Source organism: Tasmannia lanceolata, unplaced genomic scaffold (genome assembly GCF_043159265.1).
Source record: "Tasmannia lanceolata isolate RefF3 unplaced genomic scaffold, GAP_Taslan_0.1 ptg000003l, whole genome shotgun sequence".
NCBI lineage: Eukaryota > Viridiplantae > Streptophyta > Magnoliopsida > Canellales > Winteraceae > Tasmannia > Tasmannia lanceolata.
The window spans coordinates 32130154-32153832 of record NW_027518680.1 but is presented as its reverse complement, the minus strand read 5'-3'; the positions used below and the strand labels follow the sequence as shown (position 1 = coordinate 32153832).

The following is a 23679-nucleotide window of genomic DNA, read 5'->3' as shown; positions in this document are numbered from 1 at the left end:
CATCCGGAAGAAAATAAAAAGATCCGAACCGAAACCTAGGAGGCGACGCACTAAACGTGCGTTTCAGTTCGCATCGATATTTCAGAACCGAAAGATTTTTCGAAAAAAGTGGTAGATAGCCGAAAAAAGTGACAGGGGTGCAACACGAGGACTTCCCAGGAGGTCACCCATCCTAGTACTACTCTCGCCCAAGCACGCTTAACTTCGGAGTTCTGATGGGATCCAGTGCATTTGTGCTGTTATGATCGCACCCAGCATGCCTCTCCATTGTCAAAGTAATAAAGAGTTTCCACTCGCATTGTCGTACGAAGTCCGTTTAAATGAAAGTGCGAAAAAATCCTGCTAGATGACACCGGATGGACGATCCGAGCATGTCGGAAAGCCGGATGACCGCCAGGGCCGTCAGCGCGCGATGAATCTTCCCGAGTACCCCCGAATCAATATAAGAATCGCCACGATCTGACGGGCGGATCAAAAGTTATCGTCGGAACGATATTTGTGCACCAAGGGTAGCTCACGGCCAGTAAACACCTTCCGACCGGATTCATGACTCGCATCTACTAGTACACTCATCCGCTATAGCCTGTACGTCACTGAATCTGAACAAACCCCCGCTATAATTTGACCGCAAATGAAATGTCAGAACGAATTCCGTTTATCGAATCAAACGACACTATCACCCCGCCATAATAAAGACCGGACGTCTTTGAATTCACCATCCGGAAGAAAATAAAAAGATCCGAACCGAAACGTAGGAGGCGACGCACTAAACGTGCGTTTCAGTTCGCATCGATGTTCCAGAACCGAAAGATTGTTCGAAAAAAGTGGTAGATAGCCGAAAAAAGTGACAGGGGTGCAACACGAGGACTTCCCAGGAGGTCACCCATCCTAGTACTACTCTCGCCCAAGCACGCTTAACTTCGGAGTTCTGATGGGATCCAGTGCATTTGTGCTGGTATGATCGCACCCAGCATGCCTCTCCATTGTCAAAGTAATAAAGAGTTTCCACTCGCATTGTCGTACGAAGTCCGTTTAAATGAAAGTGCGAAAAAATTCTGCTAGATGACACCGGATGGACGATCCGAGCATGTCGGAAAGCCGGATGACCGCCAAGGCTGTCATCGCGCGATTAATCTTCCCGAGTACCCCCGAATCAATATAAGAATCGCCACGATCTGACGGGCGGATCAAAAGTTATCGTCGGAACGATATTTGTGCACCAAGGGTAGCTCACGGCCAGTAAACACCTTCCGACCGGATTCATGACTCGCATCCACTAGTACACTCATCCGCTATAGCCTGTACGTCACTGAATCTGAACAAACCCCCGCTATAATTTGACCGCAAATGAAATGTCAGAACGAATTCCGTTTATCGAATCAAACGACAGTATCACCCCGCCATAATAAAGACCGGACGTCTTTGAATTCACCATCCGGAAGAAAATAAAAAGATCCGAACCGAAACGTAGGAGGCGACGCACTAAACGTGCGTTTCAGTTCGCATCGATGTTCCAGAACCGAAAGATTGTTCGAAAAAAGTGGTAGATAGCCGAAAAAAGTGACAGGGGTGCAACACGAGGACTTCCCAGGAGGTCACCCATCCTAGTACTACTCTCGCCCAAGCACGCTTAACTTCGGAGTTCTGATGGGATCCAGTGCATTTGTGCTGGTATGATCGCACCCAGCATGCCTATCCATTGTCAAAGTAATAAAGAGTTTCCACTCGCATTGTCGTACGAAGTCCGTTTAAATGAAAGTGCGAAAAAATCCTGCTAGATAACATCGGATGGACGATCCGAGCATGTCGGGAAGCCGGATGACCGCCAGGGCTGTCATCGCGCGATGAATCTTCCCGATTACCCCCGAATCAATATAAGAATCGCCACGATCTGACGGGCGGATCAAAAGTTATCGTCGGAACGATATTTGTGCACCAAGGGTAGCTCACGGCCAGTAAACACCTTCCGACCGGATTCATGACTCGCATCCACTAGTACACTCATCCGCTATAGCCTGTACGCCACTGAATCTAAACAAACCCCCGCTATAATTTGACCGCAAATGAAATGTCAGAACGAATTCCGTTTATCGAATCAAACGACACTATCACCTCGCCATAATAAAGACCGGACGTCTTCGAATTCACCATCCGGAAGAAAATAAAAAGATCCGAACCGAAACCTAGGAGGCGACGCACTAAACGTGCGTTTCAGTTCGCATCGATATTTCAGAACCGAAAGATTTTTCGAAAAAAGTGGTAGATAGCCGAAAAAAGTGACAGGGGTGCAACACGAGGACTTCCCAGGAGGTCACCCATCCTAGTACTACTCTCGCCCAAGCACGCTTAACTTCGGAGTTCTGATGGGATCCAGTGCATTTGTGCTGTTATGATCGCACCCAGCATGCCTCTCCATTGTCAAAGTAATAAAGAGTTTCCACTCGCATTGTCGTACGAAGTCCGTTTAAATGAAAGTGCGAAAAAATCCTGCTAGATGACACCGGATGGACGATCCGAGCATGTCGGAAAGCCGGATGACCGCCAGGGCCGTCAGCGCGCGATGAATCTTCCCGAGTACCCCCGAATCAATATAAGAATCGCCACGATCTGACGGGCGGATCAAAAGTTATCGTCGGAACGATATTTGTGCACCAAGGGTAGCTCACGGCCAGTAAACACCTTCCGACCGGATTCATGACTCGCATCTACTAGTACACTCATCCGCTATAGCCTGTACGTCACTGAATCTGAACAAACCCCCGCTATAATTTGACCGCAAATGAAATGTCAGAACGAATTCCGTTTATCGAATCAAACGACACTATCACCCCGCCATAATAAAGACCGGACGTCTTTGAATTCACCATCCGGAAGAAAATAAAAAGATCCGAACCGAAACGTAGGAGGCGACGCACTAAACGTGCGTTTCAGTTCGCATCGATGTTCCAGAACCGAAAGATTGTTCGAAAAAAGTGGTAGATAGCCGAAAAAAGTGACAGGGGTGCAACACGAGGACTTCCCAGGAGGTCACCCATCCTAGTACTACTCTCGCCCAAGCACGCTTAACTTCGGAGTTCTGATGGGATCCAGTGCATTTGTGCTGGTATGATCGCACCCAGCATGCCTCTCCATTGTCAAAGTAATAAAGAGTTTCCACTCGCATTGTCGTACGAAGTCCGTTTAAATGAAAGTGCGAAAAAATTCTGCTAGATGACACCGGATGGACGATCCGAGCATGTCGGAAAGCCGGATGACCGCCAAGGCTGTCATCGCGCGATTAATCTTCCCGAGTACCCCCGAATCAATATAAGAATCGCCACGATCTGACGGGCGGATCAAAAGTTATCGTCGAAACGATATTTTTGCACCAAGGGTAGCTCACGGCCAGTAAACACCTTCCGACCGGATTCATGACTCGCATCCACTAGTACACTCATCCGCTATAGCCTGTACGTCACTGAATCTGAACAAACCCCCGCTATAATTTGACCGCAAAAGAAATGTCAGAACGAATTCCGTTTATCGAATCAAACGACACTATCACCCCGCCATAATAAAGACCGGACGTCTTTGAATTCATCATCCGGAAGAAAATAAAAAGATCCGTACCGAAACGTAGGAGGCGACGCACTAAACGTGCGTTTCAGTTCGCATCGATGTTCCAGAACCGAAAGATTGTTCGAAAAAAGTGGTAGATAGCCGAAAAAAGTGACAGGGGTGCAACACGAGGACTTCCCAGGAGGTCACCCATCCTAGTACTACTCTCGCCCAAGCACGCTTAACTTCGGAGTTCTGATGGGATCCAGTGCATTTGTGCTGGTATGATCGCACCCAGCATGCCTCTCCATTGTCAAAGTAATAAAGAGTTTCCACTCGCATTGTCGTACGAAGTCCGTTTAAATGAAAGTGCGAAAAAATCCTGCTAGATGACACCGGATGGACGATCCGAGCATGTCGGAAAGCCGGATGACCGCCAGGGCTGTCATCGCGCGATTAATCTTCCCGAGTACCCCCGAATCAATATAAGAATTGGCACGATCTGACGGGCGGAACAAAAGTTATCGTCGGAACGATATTTGTGCACCAAGGGTAGCTCACGGCCAGTAAACACCTTCCGACCGGATTCATGACTCGCATCCACTAGTACACTCATCCGCTATAGCCTGTACGTCACTGAATCTAAACAAACCCCCGCTATAATTTGACCGCAAATGAAATGTCAGAACGAATTCCGTTTATCGAATCAAACAACACTATCACGCCGCCATAATAAAGACCGGACGTCTTCGAATTCACCATCCGGAAGAAAATAAAAAGATCCGAACCGAAACCTAGGAGGCGACGCACTAAACGTGTGTTTCAGTTCGCATCGATATTCCAGAACCGAAAGATTGTTCGAAAAAGTGGTAGATAGCCGAAAAAAGTGACAGGGGTGCAACACGAGGACTTCCCAGGAGGTCACCCATCCTAGTACTACTCTCGCCCAAGCACGCTTAACTTCGGATTTCTGATGGGATCCAGTGCATTTGTGCTGGTATGATCGCACCCAGCATGCCTCTCCATTGTTAAAGTAATAAAGAGTTTCCACTCGCATTGTCGTACGAAGTCCGTTTAAATGAAAGTGCGAAAAAATCCTGCTAGATGACACCGGATGGACGATCCGAGCATGTCGGGAAGCCGAATGACCGCCAAGGCTGTCATCGCGCGATGAATCTTCCCGAGTACCCCCGAATCAATATAAGGATCGCCACGATCTGACGGGCGGATCAAAAGTTATCGTCGGAACGATATTTGTGCACCAAGGGTAGCTCACGGCCCGTAAACACCTTCCGACCGGATTCATGACTCGCATCCACTAGTAGACTCATCCGCTATAGCCTGTACGTCACTGAATCTAAACAAACCCCCGCTATAATTTGACCGCAAATGAAATGTCAGAACGAATTCTGTTTATCGAATCAAACGACACTATGACCCCGCCATAATAAAGACCGAACGTATTTGAATTCACCATCCGAAAGAAAATAAAAAGATCCGAACCGAAACGTAGGAGGCGACGCACTAAACGTGCGTTTCAGTTCGCATCGATGTTCCAGAACCGAAAGATTGTTCGAAAAAAGTGGTAGATAGCCGAAAAAAGTGACAGGGGTGCAACACGAGGACTTCCCAGGAGGTCACCCATCCTAGTACTACTCTCGCCCAAGCACGCTTAACTTAGGAGTTCTGATGGGATCCAGTGCATTTGTGCTGGTATGATCGCACCCAGCATGCCTCTCCATTGTCAAAGTAATAAAGAGTTTCCACTCGCATTGTCGTACGAAGTCCGTTTAAATGAAAGTGCGAAAAAATCGTGCTAGATGACACCGGATGGACGATCCGAGCATGTCGGAAAGCCGGATGACCGCCAGGGCTGTCATCGCGCGATTAATCTTCCCGAGTACCCCCGAATCAATATAAGAATCGCCACGATCTGACGGGCGGATCAAAAGTTATCGTCGGAACGATATTTGTGCACCAAGGGTAGCTCACGGCCAGTAAACACCTTCCGACCGGATTCATGACTTTCATCCACTAGTACACTCATCCGCTATAGCTTGTACGTCACTGAATCTAAACAAACCCCCGTTATAATTTGACCGCAAATGAAATGTCAGAACGAATTCCGTTTATCGAATCAAACGACACTATCACCCCGCCATAATAAAGACCGGACGTATTTGAATTCACTATCCGGCAGAAAATAAAAAGATCCCAACCGAAACGTAGGAGGCGACGCACTAAACGTGCGTTTCAGTTCGCATCGATGTTCCAGAACCGAAAGATTGTTCGAAAAAAGTGGTAGATAGCCGAAAAAAGTGACAGGGGTGCAACACGAGGACTTCCCAGGAGGTCACCCATCCTAGTACTACTCTCGCCCAAGCACGCTTAACTTCGGAGTTCTGATGGGATCCAGTGCATTTGTGCTGGTATGATCGCACCCAGCATGCCTCTCCATTGTCAAAGTAATAAAGAGTTTCCACTCGCATTGTCGTACGAAGTCCGTTTAAATGAAAGTGCGAAAAAATCCTGCTAGATGACACCGGATGGACGATCCGAGCATGTCGGAAAGCCGGATGACGCCAGGGCTGTAATCGCGCGATGAATCTTCCCGAGTACCCCCGAATCAATATAAGATTCGCCACGATCTGACGGGCGGATCAAAAGTTATCGTCGGAACGATATTTGTGCACCAAGGGTAGCTCACGGCCAGTAAACACCTTCCGACCGGATTCATGACTCGCATCCACTAGTACACTCATCCGCTATAGCCTGTACGTCACTGAATCTGAACAAACCCCCGCTATAATTTGACCGCAAATGAAATGTCAGAACGAATTCCGTTTATCGAATCAAACGACAGTATCACCCCGCCATAATAAAGACCGGACGTCTTTGAATTCACCATCCGGAAGAAAATAAAAAGATCCGAACCGAAACGTAGGAGGCGACGCACTAAACGTGCGTTTCAGTTCGCATCGATGTTCCAGAACCGAAAGATTGTTCGAAAAAAGTGGTAGATAGCCGAAAAAAGTGACAGGGGTGCAACACGAGGACTTCCCAGGAGGTCACCCATCCTAGTACTACTCTCGCCCAAGCACGCTTAACTTCGGAGTTCTGATGGGATCCAGTGCATTTGTGCTGGTATGATCGCACCCAGCATGCCTATCCATTGTCAAAGTAATAAAGAGTTTCCACTCGCATTGTCGTACGAAGTCCGTTTAAATGAAAGTGCGAAAAAATCCTGCTAGATAACATCGGATGGACGATCCGAGCATGTCGGGAAGCCGGATGACCGCCAGGGCTGTCATCGCGCGATGAATCTTCCCGATTACCCCCGAATCAATATAAGAATCGCCACGATCTGACGGGCGGATCAAAAGTTATCGTCGGAACGATATTTGTGCACCAAGGGTAGCTCACGGCCAGTAAACACCTTCCGACCGGATTCATGACTCGCATCCACTAGTACACTCATCCGCTATAGCCTGTACGCCACTGAATCTAAACAAACCCCCGCTATAATTTGACCGCAAATGAAATGTCAGAACGAATTCCGTTTATCGAATCAAACGACACTATCACCTCGCCATAATAAAGACCGGACGTCTTCGAATTCACCATCCGGAAGAAAATAAAAAGATCCGAACCGAAACCTAGGAGGCGACGCACTAAACGTGCGTTTCAGTTCGCATCGATATTTCAGAACCGAAAGATTTTTCGAAAAAAGTGGTAGATAGCCGAAAAAAGTGACTGGGGTGCAACACGAGGACTTCCCAGGAGGTCACCCATCCTAGTACTACTCTCGCCCAAGCACGCTTAACTTCGGAGTTCTGATGGGATCCAGTGCATTTGTGCTGGTATGATCGCACCCAGCATGCCTCTCCATTGTCAAAGTAATAAAGAGTTTCCACTCGCATTGTCGTACGAAGTCCGTTTAAATGAAAGTGCGAAAAAATCCTGCTAGATGACACCGGATGGACGATCCGAGCATGTCGGGAAGCCGGATGACCGCCAGGGCTGTCATCGCGCGATGAATCTTCCCGAGTACCCCCGAATCAATATAAGAATCGCCACGATCTGACGGGCGGATCAAAAGTTATCGTCGGAACGATATTTGTGCACCAAGGGTAGCTCACGGCCAGTAAACACCTTCCGACCGGATTCATGACTCGCATCCACTAGTACACTCATCCGCTATAGCCTGTACGTCACTGAATCTGAACAAACCCCCGCTATAATTTGACCGCAAATGAAATGTCAGAACGAATTCCGTTTATCGAATCAAACGACACTATCACCCCGCCATAATAAAGACCGGACGTCTTCGAATTCACCATCCGGAAGAAAATAAAAAGATCCGAACCGAAACCTAGGAGGCGACGCACTAAACGTGCGTTTCAGTTCGCTTCGATGTTCCAGAACCGAAAGATTGTTCGAAAAAAGTGGTAGAAAGCCGAAAAAAGTGACAGGGGTGCAACACGAGGACTTCCCAGGAGGTCACCCATCCTAGTACTACTCTCGCCCAAGCACGCTTAACTTCGGAGTTCTGATGGGATCCAGTGCATTTGTGCTGGTATGATCGCACCCAGCATGCCTCTCCATTGTCAAAGTAATAAAGAGTTTCCACTCGCATTGTCGTACGAAGTCCGTTTAAATGAAAGTGCGAAAAAATCCTGCTAGATGCCATCGGATGGACGATCCGAGCATGTCGGGAAGCCGGATAACCGCCAGAGCTGTCATCGCGCGATGAATCTTCCCGATTACCCCCGAATAAATATAAGAATCGCCACGATCTGACGGGCGGATCAAAAGTTATCGTCGGAACGATATTTGTGCACCAAGGGTAGCTCACGGCCAGTAAACACCTTCCGACCGGATTCATGACTCGCATCCACTAGTACACTCATCCGCTATAGCCTGTACGTCACTGAATCTGAACAAACCCCCGCTATAATTTGACCGCAAATGAAATGTCAGAACGAATTCCGTTTATCGAATCAAACGACACTATCACCCCGCCATAATAAAGACCGGACGTCTTTGAATTCACCATCCGGAAGAAAATAAAAAGATCCGAACCGAAACGTAGGAGGCGACGCACTAAACGTGCGTTTCAGTTCGCATCGATGTTCCAGAACCGAAAGATTGTTCGAAAAAAGTGGTAGATAGCCGAAAAAAGTGACAGGGGTGCAACACGAGGACTTTCCAGGAAGTCACCCATCCTAGTACTACTCTCGCCCAAGCACGCTTAACTTCGGAGTTCTGATGGGATCCAGTGCATTTGTGCTGGTATGATCGCACCCAGCATGCCTCTCCATTGTCAAAGTAATAAAGAGTTTCCACTCGCATTGTCGTACGAAGTCCGTTTAAATGAAAGTGCGAAAAAATCCTGCTAGATGACACCGGATGGACGATCCGAGCATGTCGGAAAGCCGGATGACCGCCAGGGCTGTCATCGCGCGATTAATCTTCCCGAGTACCCCCGAATCAATATAAGAATCGCGACGATCTGACGGGCGGATCAAAAGTTATCGTCGGAACGATATTTGTGCACCAAGGGTAGCTCACGGCCAGTAAACACCTTCCGACCGGATTCATGACTCGCATCCACTAGTACACTCATCCGCTATAGCCTGTACGTCACTGAATCTGAACAAACCCCCGCTATAATTTGACCGCAAATGAAATGTCAGAACGAATTCCGTTTATCGAATCAAACGACACTATCACCCCGCCATAATAAAGACCGGACGTCTTCGAATTCACCATCCGGAAGAAAATAAAAAGATCCGAACCGAAACCTAGGAGGCGACGCACTAAACGTGCGTTTCAGTTCGCTTCGATATTCCAGAACCGAAAGATTGTTCGAAAAAAGTGGTAGAAAGCCGAAAAAAGTGACAGGGGTGCAACACGAGGACTTCCCAGGAGGTCACCCATCCTAGTACTACTCTCGCCCAAGCACGCTTAACTTCGGGGTTCTGATGGGATCCAGTGCATTTGTGCTGGTATGATCGCACCCAGCATGCCTCTCCAATGTCAAAGTAATAAAGAGTTTCCACTTACATTGTCGTACGAAGTCCGTTTAAATGAAAGTGCGAAAAAATCCTGCTAGATGACATCGTATGGACGATCCGAGCATGTCGGGAAGCCGGATGACTGCCAGGGCTGTCATCGCGCGATGAATCTTCCCGATTACCCCCGAATCAATATAAGAATCGCCACGATCTGACGGGCGGATCAAAAGTTATCGTCGGAACGATATTTGTGCACCAAGGGTAGCTCACGGCCAGTAAACACCTTCCGACCGGATTCATGACTCGCATCCACTAGTACACTCATCCGCTATAGCCTGTACGTTACTGAATCTGAACAAACCCCCGCTATAATTTGACCGCAAATGAAATGTCAGAACGAATTCCGTTTATCGAATCAAACGACACTATCACCCCGCCATAATAAAGACCGGACGTATTTGAATTCACTAACCGGCAGAAAATAAAAAGATCCCAACCGAAACGTAGGAGGCGTCGCACTAAACGTGCGTTTCAGTTCGCATCGATGTTCCAGAACCGAAAGATTGTTCGAAAAAAGTGGTAGATAGCCGAAAAAAGTGACAGGGGTGCAACACGAGGACTTCCCAGGAGGTCACCCATCCTAGTACTACTCTCGCCCAAGCACGCTTAACTTCGGAGTTCTGATGGGATCCAGGGTATTTGTGCTGGTATGATCGCACCCAGCATGCCTCTCCATTGTCAAAGTAATAAAGAGTTTCCACTCGCATTGTCGTACGAAGTCCGTTTAAATGAAAGTGCGAAAAAATCCTGCTAGATGACACCGGATGGACGATCCGAGCATGTCGGAAAGCCGGATGACCGCCAGGGCTGTCATCGCGCGATGAATCTTCCCGAGTACCCCCGAATCAATATAAGAATCGCCACGATCTGACGGGCGGATCAAAAGTTATCGTCGGAACGATATTTGTGCACCAAGGGTAGCTCACGGCCAGTAAACACCTTCCGACCGGATTCATGACTCGCATCCACTAGTACACTCATCCGCTATAGCCTGTACGTCACTGAATCTGAACAAACCCCCGCTATAATTTGACCGCAAATGAAATGTCAGAACGAATTCCGTTTATCGAATCAAACGACACTATCACCCCGCCATAATAAAGACCGGACGTCTTTGAATTCACCATCCGGAAGAAAATAAAAAGATCCGAACCGAAACGTAGGAGGCGTCGCAATAAACGTGCGTTTCAGTTCGCATCGATGTTCCAGAACCGAAAGATTGTTCGAAAAAAGTGGTAGATAGCCGAAAAAAGTGACTGGGGTGCAACACGAGGACTTCCCAGGAGGTCACCCATCCTAGTACTACTCTCGCCCAAGCACGCTTAACTTCGGAGTTCTGATGGGATCCAGTGCATTTGTGCTGGTATGATCGCACCCAGCATGCCTCTCCATTGTCAAAGTAATAAAGAGTTTCCACTCGCATTGTCGTACGAAGTCCGTTTAAATGAAAGTGCGAAAAAATCCTGCTAGATGACACCGGATGGACGATCCGAGCATGTCGGGAAGCCGGATGACCGCCAGGGCTGTCATCGCGCGATGAATCTTCCCGAGTACCCCCGAATCAATATAAGAATCGCGACGATCTGACGGGCGGATCAAAAGTTATCGTCGGAACGATATTTGTGCACCAAGGGTAGCTCACGGCCAGTAAACACCTTCCGACCGGATTCATGACTCGCATCCACTAGTACACTCATCCGCTATAGCCTGTACGTCACTGAATCTGAACAAACCCCCGCTATAATTTGACCGCAAATGAAATGTCAGAACGAATTCCGTTTATCGAATCAAACGACACTATCACCCCGCCATAATAAAGACCGGACGTCTTTGAATTAACCATCCGGAAGAAAATAAAAAGATCCGTACCGAAACGTAGGAGGCGACGCACTAAACGTGCGTTTCAGTTCGCATCGATGTTCCAGAACCGAAAGATTGTTCGAAAAAAGTGGTAGATAGCCGAAAAAAGTGACAGGGGTGCAACACGAGGACTTCCCAGGAGGTCACCCATCCTAGTACTACTCTCGCCCAAGCACGCTTAACTTCGGAGTTCTGATGGGATCCAGTGCATTTGTGCTGGTATGATCGCACCCAGCATGCCTCTCCATTGTCAAAGTAATAAAGAGTTTCCACTCGCATTGTCGTACGAAGTCCGTTTAAATGAAAGTGCGAAAAAATCCTGCTAGATGACACCGGATGGACGATCCGAGCATGTCGGAAAGCCGGATGACGCCAGGGCTATAATCGCGCGATGAATCTTCCCGAGTACCCCCGAATCAATATAAGATTCGCCACGATCTGACGGGCGGATCAAAAGTTATCGTCGGAACGATATTTGTGCACCAAGGGTAGCTCACGGCCAGTAAACACCTTCCGACCGGATTCATGACTTTCATCCACTAGTACACTCATCCGCTATAGCTTGTACGTCACTGAATCTAAACAAACCCCCGTTATAATTTGACCGCAAATGAAATGTCAGAACGAATTCCGTTTATCGAATCAAACGACACTATCACCCCGCCATAATAAAGACCGGACGTATTTGAATTCACTATCCGGCAGAAAATAAAAAGATCCCAACCGAAACGTAGGAGGCGACGCACTAAACGTGCGTTTCAGTTCGCATCGATGTTCCAGAACCGAAAGATTGTTCGAAAAAAGTGGTAGATAGCCGAAAAAAGTGACAGGGGTGCAACACGAGGACTTCCCAGGAGGTCACCCATCCTAGTACTACTCTCGCCCAAGCACGCTTAACTTCGGAGTTCTGATGGGATCCAGTGCATTTGTGCTGGTATGATCGCACCCAGCATGCCTCTCCATTGTCAAAGTAATAAAGAGTTTCCACTCGCATTGTCGTACGAAGTCCGTTTAAATGAAAGTGCGAAAAAATCCTGCTAGATGACACCGGATGGACGATCCGAGCATGTCGGAAAGCCGGATGACGCCAGGGCTATAATCGCGCGATGAATCTTCCCGAGTACCCCCGAATCAATATAAGATTCGCCACGATCTGACGGGCGGATCAAAAGTTATCGTCGGAACGATATTTGTGCACCAAGGGTAGCTCACGGCCAGTAAACACCTTCCGACCGGATTCATGACTCGCATCCACTAGTACACTCATCCGCTATAGCCTGTACGTCACTGAATCTGAACAAACCCCCGCTATAATTTGACCGCAAATGAAATGTCAGAACGAATTCCGTTTATCGAATCAAACGACAGTATCACCCCGCCATAATAAAGACCGGACGTCTTTGAATTCACCATCCGGAAGAAAATAAAAAGATCCGAACCGAAACGTAGGAGGCGACGCACTAAACGTGCGTTTCAGTTCGCATCGATGTTCCAGAACCGAAAGATTGTTCGAAAAAAGTGGAAGATAGCCGAAAAAAGTGACAGGGGTGCAACACGAGGACTTCCCAGGAGGTCACCCATCCTAGTACTACTCTCGCCCAAGCACGCTTAACTTCGGAGTTCTGATGGGATCCAGTGCATTTGTGCTGGTATGATCGCACCCAGCATGCCTATCCATTGTCAAAGTAATAAAGAGTTTCCACTCGCATTGTCGTACGAAGTCCGTTTAAATGAAACTGCGAAAAAATCCTGCTAGATAACATCGGATGGACGATCCGAGCATGTCGGGAAGCCGGATGACCGCCAGGGCTGTCATCGCGCGATGAATCTTCCCGATTACCCCCGAATCAATATAAGAATCGCCACGATCTGACGGGCGGATCAAAAGTTATCGTCGGAACGATATTTGTGCACCAAGGGTAGCTCACGGCCAGTAAACACCTTCCGACCGGATTCATGACTCGCATCTACTAGTACACTCATCCGCTATAGCCTGTACGCCACTGAATCTAAACAAACCCCCGCTATAATTTGACCGCAAATGAAATGTCAGAACGAATTCCGTTTATCGAATCAAACGACACTATCACCTCGCCATAATAAAGACCGGACGTCTTCGAATTCACCATCCGGAAGAAAATAAAAAGATCCGAACCGAAACCTAGGAGGCGACGCACTAAACGTGCGTTTCAGTTCGCATCGATATTTCAGAACCGAAAGATTTTTCGAAAAAAGTGGTAGATAGCCGAAAAAAGTGACAGGGGTGCAACACGAGGACTTCCCAGGAGGTCACCCATCCTAGTACTACTCTCGCCCAAGCACGCTTAACTTCGGAGTTCTGATGGGATCCAGTGCATTTGTGTTGGTATGATCGCACCCAGCATGCCTATCCATTGTCAAAGTAATAAAGAGTTTCCACTCGCATTGTCGTACGAAGTCCGTTTAAATGAAAGTGCGAAAAAATCCTGCTAGATAACATCGGATGGACGATCCGAGCATGTCGGGAATCCGGATGACCGCCAGGGCTGTCATCGCGCGATGAATCTTCCCGATTACCCCCGAATCAATATAAGAATCGCCACGATCTGACGGGCGGATCAAAAGTTATCGTCGGAACGATATTTGTGCACCAAGGGTAGCTCACGGCCAGTAAACACCTTCCGACCGGATTCATGACTCGCATCCACTAGTACACTCATCCGCTATAGCCTGTACGTCACTGAATCTAAACAAACCCCCGCTATAATTTGACCGCAAATGAAATGTCAGAACGAATTCCGTTTATCGAATCAAACGACACTATCACCCCGCCATAATAAAGACCGGACGTCTTCGAATTCACCATCCGGAAGAAAATAAAAAGATCCGAACCGAAACCTAGGAGGCGACGCACTAAACGTGCGTTTCAGTTCGCATCGATATTTCAGAACCGAAAGATTTTTCGAAAAAAGTGGTAGATAGCCGAAAAAAGTGACAGGGGTGCAACACGAGGACTTCCCAGGAGGTCACCCATCCTAGTAATACTCTCGCCCAAGCACGCTTAACTTCGGAGTTCTGATGGGATCCAGTGCATTTGTGCTGGTATGATCGCACCCAGCATGCCTATCCATTGTCAAAGTAATAAAGAGTTTCCACTCGCATTGTCGTACGAAGTCCGTTTAAATGAAAGTGCGAAAAAATCCTGCTAGATAACATCGGATGGACGATCCGAGCATGTCGGGAAGCCGGATGACCGCCAGGGCTGTCATCGCGCGATGAATCTTCCCGATTACCCCCGAATCAATATAAGAATCGCCACGATCTGACGGGCGGATCAAAAGTTATCGTCGGAACGATCTTTGTGCACCAAGGGTAGCTCACGGCCAGTAAACACCTTCCGACCGGATTCATGACTCGCATCCACTAGTACACTCATCCGCTATAGCCTGTACGCCACTGAATCTAAACAAACCCCCGCTATAATTTGACCGCAAATGAAATGTCAGAACGAATTCCGTTTATCGAATCAAACGACACTATCACCTCGCCATAATAAAGACCGGACGTCTTCGAATTCACCATCCGGAAGAAAATAAAAAGATCCGAACCAAAACCTAGGAGGCGACGCACTAAACGTGCGTTTCAGTTCGCTTCAATATTCCACAACCGAAAGATTGTTCGAAAAAAGTGGTAGATAGCCGAAAAAAGTGACAGGGGTGCAACACGAGGACTTCCCAGGAGGTCACCCATCCTAGTACTACTCTCGCCCAAGCACGCTTATCTTCGGAGTTCTGATGGGATCCAGTGCATTTGTGCTGGTATGATCGCACCCAGCATGCCTCTCCATTGTCAAAGTAATAAAGAGTTTCCACTCGCATTGTCGTACGAAGTCCGTTTAAATGAAAGTGCGAAAAAATCCTGCTAGATGATACCGGATGGACGATCCGAGCATGTCGGAAAGCCGGATGACCGCCAGGGCTGTCATCGCGCGATTAATCTTCCCGAGTACCCCCGAATCAATATAAGAATCGCCACGATCTGACGGGCGGATCAAAAGTTATCGTCGGAACAATATTTGTGCACCAAGGGTAGCTCACGGCCAGTAAACACCTTCCGACCGGATTCATGACTTTCATCCACTAGTACACTCATCCGCTATAGCTTGTACGTCACTGAATCTAAACAAACCCCCGCTATAATTTGACCGCAAATGAAATGTCAGAACGAATTCCGTTTATCGAATCAAACGACACTATCACCCCGCCATAATAAAGACCGGACGTATTTGAATTCACTATCCGGCAGAAAATAAAAAGATCCCAACCGAAACGTAGGAGGCGTCGCACTAAACGTGCGTTTCAGTTCGCATCGATGTTCCAGAACCGAAAGATTGTTCGAAAAAAGTGGTAGATAGCCGAAAAAAGTGACAGGGGTGCAACACGAGGACTTCCCAGGAGGTCACCCATCCTAGTACTACTCTCGCCCAAGCACGCTTAACTTCGTAGTTCTGATGGGATCCAGTGCATTTGTGCTGGTATGATCGCACCCAGCATGCCTCTCCATTGTCAAAGTAATAAAGAGTTTCCACTCGCATTGTCGTACGAAGTCCGTTTAAATGAAAGTGCGAAAAAATCCTGCTAGATGACACCGGATGGACGATCCGAGCATGTCGGAAAGCCGGATGACGCCAGGGCTGTCATCGCGCGATGAATCTTCCCGAGTACCCCCGAATCAATATAAGAATCGCCACGATCTGACGGGCGGATCAAAAGTTATCGTCGTAAACGATATTTGTGCACCAAGGGTAGCTCACGGCCAGTAAACACCTTCCGACCGGATTCATGACTCGCATCCACTAGTACACTCATCCGCTATAGCCTGTACGTCACTGAATCTGAACAAACCCCCGCTATAATTTGACCGCAAATGAAATGTCAGAACGAATTCCGTTTATCGAATCAAACGACAGTATCACCCCGCCATAATAAAGACCGGACGTCTTTGAATTCACCATCCGGAAGAAAATAAAAAGATCCGAACCGAAACGTAAGAGGCGACGCACTAAACGTGCGTTTCAGTTCGCATCGATGTTCCAGAACCGAAAGATTGTTCGAAAAAAGTGGTAGATAGCCGAAAAAAGTGACAGGGGTGCAACACGAGGACTTCCCAGGAGGTCACCCATCCTAGTACTACTCTCGCCCAAGCACGCTTAACTTCGGAGTTCTGATGGGATCCAGTGCATTTGTGCTGGTATGATCGCACCCAGCATGCCTATCCATTGTCAAAGTAATAAAGAGTTTCCACTCGCATTGTCGTACGAAGTCCGTTTAAATGAAAGTGCGAAAAAATCCTGCTAGATAACATCGGATGGACGATCCGAGCATGTCGGGAAGCCGGATGACCGCCAGGGCTGTCATCGCGCGATGAATCTTCCCGATTACCCCCGAATCAATATAAGAATCGCCACGATCTGACGGGCGGATCAAAAGTTATCGTCGGAACGATCTTTGTGCACCAAGGGTAGCTCACGGCCAGTAAACACCTTCCGACCGGATTCATGACTCGCATCCACTAGTACACTCATCCGCTATAGCCTGTACGCCACTGAATCTAAACAAACCCCCGCTATAATTTGACCGCAAATGAAATGTCAGAACGAATTCCGTTTATCGAATCAAACGACACTATCACCTCGCCATAATAAAGACCGGACGTCTTCGAATTCACCATCCGGAAGAAAATAAAAAGATCCGAACCAAAACCTAGGAGGCGACGCACTAAACGTGCGTTTCAGTTCGCTTCAATATTCCACAACCGAAAGATTGTTCGAAAAAAGTGGTAGATAGCCGAAAAAAGTGACAGGGGTGCAACACGAGGACTTCCCAGGAGGTCACCCATCCTAGTACTACTCTCGCCCAAGCACGCTTAACTTCGGAGTTCTGATGGGATCCAGTGCATTTGTGCTGGTATGATCGCACCCAGCATGCCTCTCCATTGTCAAAGTAATAAAGAGTTTCCACTCGCATTGTCGTACGAAGTCCGTTTAAATGAAAGTGCGAAAAAATCCTGCTAGATGATACCGGATGGACGATCCGAGCATGTCGGAAAGCCGGATGACCGCCAGGGCTGTCATCGCGCGATTAATCTTCCCGAGTACCCCCGAATCAATATAAGAATCGCCACGATCTGACGGGCGGATCAAAAGTTATCGTCGGAACGATATTTGTGCACCAAGGGTAGCTCACGGCCAGTAAACACCTTCCGACCGGATTCATGACTTTCATCCACTAGTACACTCATCCGCTATAGCTTGTACGTCACTGAATCTAAACAAACCCCCGCTATAATTTGACCGCAAATGAAATGTCAGAACGAATTCCGTTTATCGAATCAAACGACACTATCACCCCGCCATAATAAAGACCGGACGTATTTGAATTCACTATCCGGCAGAAAATAAAAAGATCCCAACCGAAACGTAGGAGGCGTCGCACTAAACGTGCGTTTCAGTTCGCATCGATGTTCCAGAACCGAAAGATTGTTCGAAAAAAGTGGTAGATAGCCGAAAAAAGTGACAGGGGTGCAACACGAGGACTTCCCAGGAGGTCACCCATCCTAGTACTACTCTCGCCCAAGCACGCTTAACTTCGTAGTTCTGATGGGATCCAGTGCATTTGTGCTGGTATGATCGCACCCAGCATGCCTCTCCATTGTCAAAGTAATAAAGAGTTTCCACTCGCATTGTCGTACGAAGTCCGTTTAAATGAAAGTGCGAAAAAATCCTGCTAGATGACACCGGATGGACGATCCGAGCATGTCGGAAAGCCGGATGACGCCAGGGCTGTCATCGCGCGATGAATCTTCCCGAGTACCCCCGAATCAATATAAGAATCGCCACGATCTGACGGGCGGATCAAAAGTTATCGTCGGAACGATATTTGTGCACCAAGGGTAGCTCACGGCCAGTAAACACCTTCCGACCGGATTCATGACTCGCATCCACTAGTACACTCATCCGCTATAGCCTGTACGTCACTGAATCTGAACAAACCCCCGCTATAATTTGACCGCAAATGAAATGTCAGAACGAATTCCGTTTATCGAATCAAACGACAGTATCACCCCGCCATAATAAAGACCGGACGTCTTTGAATTCACCATCCGGAAGAAAATAAAAAGATCCGAACCGAAACGTAAGAGGCGACGCACTAAACGTGCGTTTCAGTTCGCATCGATGTTCCAGAACCGAAAGATTGTTCGAAAAAAGTGGTAGATAGCCGAAAAAAGTGACAGGGGTGCAACACGAGGACTTCCCAGGAGGTCACCCATCCTAGTACTACTCTCGCCCAAGCACGCTTAACTTCGGAGTTCTGATGGGATCCAGTGCATTTGTGCTGGTATGATCGCACCCAGCATGCCTCTCCATTGTCAAAGTAATAAAGAGTTTCCACTCGCATTGTCGTACGAAGTCCGTTTAAATGAAAGTGCGAAAAAATCCTGCTAGATGACACCGGATGGACGATCCGAGCATGTCGGAAAGCCGGATGACCGCCACGGCTGTCATCGCGCGATTAATCTTCCCGAGTACCCCCGAATCAATATAAGAATCGCCACGATCTGACGGGCGGATCAAAAGTTATCGTCGGAACGATATTTGTGCACCAAGGGTAGCTCACGGCCAGTAAACACCTTCCGACCGGATTCATGACTTTCATCCACTAGTACACTCATCCGCTATAGCTTGTACGTCACTGAATCTAAACAAACCCCCGCTATAATTTGACCGCAAATGAAATGTCAGAACGAATTCCGTTTATCGAATCAAACGACACTATCACCCCGCCATAATAAAGACCGGACGTATTTGAATTCACTATCCGGCAGAAAATAAAAAGATCCCAACCGAAACGTAGGAGGCGTCGCACTAAACGTGCGTTTCAGTTCGCATCGATGTTCCAGAACCGAAAGATTGTTCGAAAAAAGTGGTAGATAGCCGAAAAAAGTGACAGGGGTGCAACACGAGGACTTCCCAGGAGGTCACCCATCCTAGTACTACTCTCGCCCAAGCACGCTTAACTTCGTAGTTCTGATGGGATCCAGTGCATTTGTGCTGGTATGATCGCACCCAGCATGCCTCTCCATTGTCAAAGTAATAAAGAGTTTCCACTCGCATTGTCGTACGAAGTCCGTTTAAATGAAAGTGCGAAAAAATCCTGCTAGATGACACCGGATGGACGATCCGAGCATGTCGGAAAGCCGGATGACGCCAGGGCTGTCATCGCGCGATGAATCTTCCCGAGTACCCCCGAATCAATATAAGAATCGCCACGATCTGACGGGCGGATCAAAAGTTATCGTCGGAACGATATTTGTGCACCAAGGGTAGCTCACGGCCAGTAAACACCTTCCGACCGGATTCATGACTCGCATCCACTAGTACACTCATCCGCTATAGCCTGTACGTCACTGAATCTGAACAAACCCCCGCTATAATTTGACCGCAAATGAAATGTCAGAACGAATTCCGTTTATCGAATCAAACGACAGTATCACCCCGCCATAATAAAGACCGGACGTCTTTGAATTCACCATCCGGAAGAAAATAAAAAGATCCGAACCGAAACGTAAGAGGCGACGCACTAAACGTGCGTTTCAGTTCGCATCGATGTTCCAGAACCGAAAGATTGTTCGAAAAAAGTGGTAGATAGCCGAAAAAAGTGACAGGGGTGCAACACGAGGACTTCCCAGGAGGTCACCCATCCTAGTACTACTCTCGCCCAAGCACGCTTAACTTCGGAGTTCTGATGGGATCCAGTGCATTTGTGCTGGTATGATCGCACCCAGCATGCCTCTCCATTGTCAAAGTAATAAAGAGTTTCCACTCGCATTGTCGTACGAAGTCCGTTTAAATGAAAGTGCGAAAAAATCCTGCTAGATGACACCGGATGGACGATCCGAGCATGTCGGAAAGCCGGATGACCGCCACGGCTGTCATCGCGCGATTAATCTTCCCGAGTACCCCCGAATCAATATAAGAATCGCCACGATCTGACGGGCGGATCAAAAGTTATCGTCGGAACGATATTTGTGCACCAAGGGTAGCTCACGGCCAGTAAACACCTTCCGACCGGATTCATGACTTTCATCCACTAGTACACTCATCCGCTATAGCTTGTACGTCACTGAATCTAAACAAACCCCCGCTATAATTTGACCGCAAATGAAATGTCAGAACGAATTCCGTTTATCGAATCAAACGACACTATCACCCCGCCATAATAAAGACCGGACGTATTTGAATTCACTATCCGGCAGAAAATAAAAAGATCCCAACCGAAACGTAGGAGGCGTCGCACTAAACGTGCGTTTCAGTTCGCATCGATGTTCCAGAACCGAAAGATTGTTCGAAAAAAGTGGTAGATAGCCGAAAAAAGTGACAGGGGTGCAACACGAGGACTTCCCAGGAGGTCACCCATCCTAGTACTACTCTCGCCCAAGCACGCTTAACTTCGGAGTTCTGATGGGATCCAGTGCATTTGTGCTGGTATGATCGCACCCAGCATGCCTCTCCATTGTCAAAGTAATAAAGAGTTTCCACTCGCATTGTCGTACGAAGTCCGTTTAAATGAAAGTGCGAAAAAATCCTGCTAGATGACACCGGATGGACGATCCGAGCATGTCGGAAAGCCGGATTACCGCCAGGGCTGTCATCGCGCGATTAATCTTCCCGAGTACCCCCGAATCAATATAAGAATCGCCACGATCTGACGGGCGGATCAAAAGTTATCGTCGGAACGATATTTGTGCACCAAGGGTAGCTCACGGCCAGTAAACACCTTCCGACCGGATTCATGACTTTCATCCACTAGTACACTCATCCGCTATAGCTTGTACGTCACTGAAATCTAAACAAACCCCCGCTATAATTTGATCGCAAATGAAATGTCAGAACGAATTCCGTTTATCGAATCAAACAACACTATCACCCCGCCATAATAAAGACCGGACGTATTTGAATTCACTATCCGGCAGAAAATAAAAAGATCCCAACCGAAACGTAGGAGGCGACGCACTAAACGTGCGTTTCAGTTTGCATCGATGTTCCAGAACCGAAAGATTGTTCGAAAAAAGTGGTAGATAGCCGAAAAAAGTGACAGGGGTGCAACACGAGAACTTCCCAGGAGGTCACCCATCCTAGTACTACTCTCGCCCAAGCACGCTTAACTTCGGAGTTCTGATGGGATCCAGTGCATTTGTGCTGGTATGATCGCACCCAGCATGCCTCTCCATTGTCAAAGTAATAAAGAGTTTCCACTCGCATTGTCGTACGAAGTCCGTTTAAATGAAAGTGCGAAAAAATCCTGCTAGATGACACCGGATGGACGATCCGAGCATGTCGGAAAGCCGGATGACGCCAGGGCTGTCATCGCGCGATGAATCTTCCCGAGTACCCCCGAATCAATATAAGAATCGCCACGATCTGACGGGCGGATCAAAAGTTATCGTCGGAACGATATTTGTGCACCAAGGGTAGCTCACGGCCAGTAAACACCTTCCGACCGGATTCATGACTCGCATCCACTAGTACACTCATCCGCTATAGCCTGTACGTCACTGAATCTGAACAAACCCCCGCTATAATTTGACCGCAAATGAAATGTCAGAACGAATTCCGTTTATCGAATCAAACGACACTATCACCCCGCCATAATAAAGACCGGACGTCTTTGAATTCACCATCCGGAAGAAAATAAAAAGATCCGAACCGAAACGTAAGAGGCGACGCACTAAACGTGCGTTTCAGTTCGCATCGATGTTCCAGAACCGAAAGATTGTTCGAAAAAAGTGGTAGATAGCCGAAAAAAGTGACAGGGGTGCAACACGAGGACTTCCCAGGAGGTCACCCATCCTAGTACTACTCTCGCCCAAGCACGCTTAACTTCGGAGTTCTGATGGGATCCAGTGCATTTGTGCTGGTATGATCGCACCCAGCATGCCTCTCCATTGTCAAAGTAATAAAGAGTTTCCACTCGCATTGTCGTACGAAGTCCGTTTAAATGAAAGTGCGAAAAAATCCTGCTAGATGACACCGGATGGACGATCCGAGCATGTCGGAAAGCCGGATTACCGCCAGGGCTGTCATCGCGCGATTAATCTTCCCGAGTACCCCCGAATCAATATAAGAATCGCCACGATCTGACGGGCGGATCAAAAGTTATCGTCGGAACGATATTTGTGCACCAAGGGTAGCTCACGGCCAGTAAACACCTTCCGACCGGATTCATGACTTTCATCTACTAGTACACTCATCCGCTATAGCTTGTACGTCACTGAATCTAAACAAACCCCCGCTATAATTTGACCGCAAATGAAATGTCAGAACGAATTCCGTTTATCGAATCAAACGACACTATCACCCCGCCATAATAAAGACCGGACATATTTGAATTCACTATCCGGCAGAAAATAAAAAGATCCCAACCGAAACGTAGGAGGCGTCGCACTAAACGTGCGTTTCAGTTCGCATCGATGTTCCAGAACCGAAAGATTGTTCGAAAAAAGTGGTAGATAGCCGAAAAAAGTGACAGGGGTGCAACACGAGGACTTCCCAGGAGGTCACCCATCCTAGTACTACTCTCGCCCAAGCACGCTTAACTTCGGAGTTCTGATGGGATCCAGTGCATTTGTGCTGGTATGATCGCACCCAGCATGCCTCTCCATTGTCAAAGTAATAAAGAGTTTCCACTCGCATTGTCGTACGAAGTCCGTTTAAATGAAAGTGCGAAAAAATCCTGCTAGATGACACCGGATGGACGATCCGAGCATGTCGGAAAGCCGGATTACCGCCAGGGCTGTCATCGCGCGATTAATCTTCCCGAGTACCCCCGAATCAATATAAGAATCGCCACGATCTGACGGGCGGATCAAAAGTTATCGTCGGAACGATATTTGTGCACCAAGGGTAGCTCACGGCCAGTAAACACCTTCCGACCGGATTCATCACTCGCATCCACTAGTACACTCATCCGCTATAGCCTCTACGTCACTGAATCTAAACAAACCCCCGCTATAATTTGACCGCAAATGAAATGTCAGAACGAATTCCGTTTATCGAATCAAACGACACTATCACCCCGCCATAATAAAGACCGGACGTCTTCGAATTCACCATCCGGAAGAAAATAAAAAGATCCGAACCGAAACCTAGGAGGCGACGCACTAAACG

The 23679-nt window shown here is 47.8% G+C and overlaps 33 non-coding genes across 33 annotated transcripts; all 33 read right to left on the bottom strand.

The window, feature by feature from the left end:
• Window positions 1-134: 134 nt before the first annotated feature.
• LOC143874199 (5S ribosomal RNA) lies at window positions 135-253 on the bottom strand. Its single transcript, XR_013248887.1, has one exon. It is a non-coding gene; the product is annotated as a 5S ribosomal RNA (ribosomal RNA).
• Window positions 254-850: 597 nt separating this feature from the next.
• Window positions 851-969, bottom strand: LOC143872859 (5S ribosomal RNA). Its single transcript, XR_013247588.1, has one exon. It is a non-coding gene; the product is annotated as a 5S ribosomal RNA (ribosomal RNA).
• A 597-nt stretch (window positions 970-1566) lies between these two features.
• On the bottom strand, window positions 1567-1685 carry LOC143872858 (5S ribosomal RNA). Its single transcript, XR_013247587.1, has one exon. It is a non-coding gene; the product is annotated as a 5S ribosomal RNA (ribosomal RNA).
• A 597-nt stretch (window positions 1686-2282) lies between these two features.
• Window positions 2283-2401, bottom strand: LOC143874198 (5S ribosomal RNA). The gene has a single exon (XR_013248886.1). It is a non-coding gene; the product is annotated as a 5S ribosomal RNA (ribosomal RNA).
• A 597-nt stretch (window positions 2402-2998) lies between these two features.
• Window positions 2999-3117, bottom strand: LOC143872857 (5S ribosomal RNA). The gene has a single exon (XR_013247586.1). It is a non-coding gene; the product is annotated as a 5S ribosomal RNA (ribosomal RNA).
• Window positions 3118-3714: 597 nt separating this feature from the next.
• On the bottom strand, window positions 3715-3833 carry LOC143872856 (5S ribosomal RNA). Its single transcript, XR_013247585.1, has one exon. It is a non-coding gene; the product is annotated as a 5S ribosomal RNA (ribosomal RNA).
• Window positions 3834-4429: 596 nt separating this feature from the next.
• Window positions 4430-4548, bottom strand: LOC143873932 (5S ribosomal RNA). The gene has a single exon (XR_013248626.1). It is a non-coding gene; the product is annotated as a 5S ribosomal RNA (ribosomal RNA).
• Window positions 4549-5145: 597 nt separating this feature from the next.
• LOC143873132 (5S ribosomal RNA) lies at window positions 5146-5264 on the bottom strand. The gene has a single exon (XR_013247854.1). It is a non-coding gene; the product is annotated as a 5S ribosomal RNA (ribosomal RNA).
• Window positions 5265-5861: 597 nt separating this feature from the next.
• LOC143872855 (5S ribosomal RNA) lies at window positions 5862-5980 on the bottom strand. The gene has a single exon (XR_013247584.1). It is a non-coding gene; the product is annotated as a 5S ribosomal RNA (ribosomal RNA).
• A 596-nt stretch (window positions 5981-6576) lies between these two features.
• LOC143872854 (5S ribosomal RNA) lies at window positions 6577-6695 on the bottom strand. Its single transcript, XR_013247583.1, has one exon. It is a non-coding gene; the product is annotated as a 5S ribosomal RNA (ribosomal RNA).
• A 597-nt stretch (window positions 6696-7292) lies between these two features.
• Window positions 7293-7411, bottom strand: LOC143872852 (5S ribosomal RNA). Its single transcript, XR_013247581.1, has one exon. It is a non-coding gene; the product is annotated as a 5S ribosomal RNA (ribosomal RNA).
• A 597-nt stretch (window positions 7412-8008) lies between these two features.
• On the bottom strand, window positions 8009-8127 carry LOC143872851 (5S ribosomal RNA). Its single transcript, XR_013247580.1, has one exon. It is a non-coding gene; the product is annotated as a 5S ribosomal RNA (ribosomal RNA).
• Window positions 8128-8724: 597 nt separating this feature from the next.
• On the bottom strand, window positions 8725-8843 carry LOC143874555 (5S ribosomal RNA). Its single transcript, XR_013249231.1, has one exon. It is a non-coding gene; the product is annotated as a 5S ribosomal RNA (ribosomal RNA).
• Window positions 8844-9440: 597 nt separating this feature from the next.
• Window positions 9441-9559, bottom strand: LOC143874139 (5S ribosomal RNA). The gene has a single exon (XR_013248829.1). It is a non-coding gene; the product is annotated as a 5S ribosomal RNA (ribosomal RNA).
• A 597-nt stretch (window positions 9560-10156) lies between these two features.
• Window positions 10157-10275, bottom strand: LOC143873565 (5S ribosomal RNA). Its single transcript, XR_013248270.1, has one exon. It is a non-coding gene; the product is annotated as a 5S ribosomal RNA (ribosomal RNA).
• A 597-nt stretch (window positions 10276-10872) lies between these two features.
• On the bottom strand, window positions 10873-10991 carry LOC143872850 (5S ribosomal RNA). The gene has a single exon (XR_013247579.1). It is a non-coding gene; the product is annotated as a 5S ribosomal RNA (ribosomal RNA).
• Window positions 10992-11588: 597 nt separating this feature from the next.
• On the bottom strand, window positions 11589-11707 carry LOC143872849 (5S ribosomal RNA). Its single transcript, XR_013247578.1, has one exon. It is a non-coding gene; the product is annotated as a 5S ribosomal RNA (ribosomal RNA).
• A 596-nt stretch (window positions 11708-12303) lies between these two features.
• Window positions 12304-12422, bottom strand: LOC143872847 (5S ribosomal RNA). The gene has a single exon (XR_013247577.1). It is a non-coding gene; the product is annotated as a 5S ribosomal RNA (ribosomal RNA).
• A 596-nt stretch (window positions 12423-13018) lies between these two features.
• LOC143872846 (5S ribosomal RNA) lies at window positions 13019-13137 on the bottom strand. Its single transcript, XR_013247576.1, has one exon. It is a non-coding gene; the product is annotated as a 5S ribosomal RNA (ribosomal RNA).
• A 597-nt stretch (window positions 13138-13734) lies between these two features.
• On the bottom strand, window positions 13735-13853 carry LOC143874014 (5S ribosomal RNA). Its single transcript, XR_013248704.1, has one exon. It is a non-coding gene; the product is annotated as a 5S ribosomal RNA (ribosomal RNA).
• A 597-nt stretch (window positions 13854-14450) lies between these two features.
• On the bottom strand, window positions 14451-14569 carry LOC143874000 (5S ribosomal RNA). The gene has a single exon (XR_013248691.1). It is a non-coding gene; the product is annotated as a 5S ribosomal RNA (ribosomal RNA).
• A 597-nt stretch (window positions 14570-15166) lies between these two features.
• LOC143873501 (5S ribosomal RNA) lies at window positions 15167-15285 on the bottom strand. Its single transcript, XR_013248209.1, has one exon. It is a non-coding gene; the product is annotated as a 5S ribosomal RNA (ribosomal RNA).
• A 597-nt stretch (window positions 15286-15882) lies between these two features.
• LOC143874460 (5S ribosomal RNA) lies at window positions 15883-16001 on the bottom strand. Its single transcript, XR_013249140.1, has one exon. It is a non-coding gene; the product is annotated as a 5S ribosomal RNA (ribosomal RNA).
• Window positions 16002-16598: 597 nt separating this feature from the next.
• On the bottom strand, window positions 16599-16717 carry LOC143872845 (5S ribosomal RNA). The gene has a single exon (XR_013247575.1). It is a non-coding gene; the product is annotated as a 5S ribosomal RNA (ribosomal RNA).
• Window positions 16718-17314: 597 nt separating this feature from the next.
• LOC143872844 (5S ribosomal RNA) lies at window positions 17315-17433 on the bottom strand. The gene has a single exon (XR_013247574.1). It is a non-coding gene; the product is annotated as a 5S ribosomal RNA (ribosomal RNA).
• A 597-nt stretch (window positions 17434-18030) lies between these two features.
• Window positions 18031-18149, bottom strand: LOC143874459 (5S ribosomal RNA). Its single transcript, XR_013249139.1, has one exon. It is a non-coding gene; the product is annotated as a 5S ribosomal RNA (ribosomal RNA).
• Window positions 18150-18745: 596 nt separating this feature from the next.
• On the bottom strand, window positions 18746-18864 carry LOC143872843 (5S ribosomal RNA). Its single transcript, XR_013247573.1, has one exon. It is a non-coding gene; the product is annotated as a 5S ribosomal RNA (ribosomal RNA).
• A 597-nt stretch (window positions 18865-19461) lies between these two features.
• On the bottom strand, window positions 19462-19580 carry LOC143874458 (5S ribosomal RNA). The gene has a single exon (XR_013249138.1). It is a non-coding gene; the product is annotated as a 5S ribosomal RNA (ribosomal RNA).
• Window positions 19581-20176: 596 nt separating this feature from the next.
• On the bottom strand, window positions 20177-20295 carry LOC143872842 (5S ribosomal RNA). The gene has a single exon (XR_013247572.1). It is a non-coding gene; the product is annotated as a 5S ribosomal RNA (ribosomal RNA).
• A 597-nt stretch (window positions 20296-20892) lies between these two features.
• On the bottom strand, window positions 20893-21011 carry LOC143872840 (5S ribosomal RNA). The gene has a single exon (XR_013247570.1). It is a non-coding gene; the product is annotated as a 5S ribosomal RNA (ribosomal RNA).
• A 598-nt stretch (window positions 21012-21609) lies between these two features.
• On the bottom strand, window positions 21610-21728 carry LOC143870574 (5S ribosomal RNA). The gene has a single exon (XR_013245349.1). It is a non-coding gene; the product is annotated as a 5S ribosomal RNA (ribosomal RNA).
• A 596-nt stretch (window positions 21729-22324) lies between these two features.
• On the bottom strand, window positions 22325-22443 carry LOC143872839 (5S ribosomal RNA). Its single transcript, XR_013247569.1, has one exon. It is a non-coding gene; the product is annotated as a 5S ribosomal RNA (ribosomal RNA).
• Window positions 22444-23040: 597 nt separating this feature from the next.
• On the bottom strand, window positions 23041-23159 carry LOC143872838 (5S ribosomal RNA). Its single transcript, XR_013247568.1, has one exon. It is a non-coding gene; the product is annotated as a 5S ribosomal RNA (ribosomal RNA).
• Between the last annotated feature and the right edge of the window lie 520 nt (window positions 23160-23679).